The sequence below is a fragment of the Struthio camelus genome, chromosome 32, assembly GCF_040807025.1.
Source record: "Struthio camelus isolate bStrCam1 chromosome 32, bStrCam1.hap1, whole genome shotgun sequence".
In the NCBI taxonomy this organism is placed as follows: Eukaryota; Metazoa; Chordata; class Aves; order Struthioniformes; family Struthionidae; genus Struthio; species Struthio camelus.
Window position 1 is genome coordinate 746,608 of NC_090973.1, and position 362 is coordinate 746,969.

The window sequence follows — 362 nt, forward strand, 5'->3', positions numbered from 1 at the left end:
CCATAGCACCCCATACCTGCCCCATAGCACCCCATAACCCCCCCAGCCCCACACCATGGGGTCCCCCAGACCCATACCACCCCATACCTGCCCCATACCTGCCCCATACCACCCCCATAACCCCCCCCAGACCCACACCATGGGGTTCCCCAGACCCATACCACCCCATACCTGCCCCATAGCACCCCCATAACCCCCCCAGACCCACACCATGGGGTCCCCCAGACCCATACCACCCCATACCACCCCATAGCACCCCCATAACCCCCCCCAGACCCACACCATGGGGTCCCCAGACCCATAGCACCCCATACCTGCCCCATAGCACCCCCATAACCCCCCCCAGCCCCACACCATGGGGT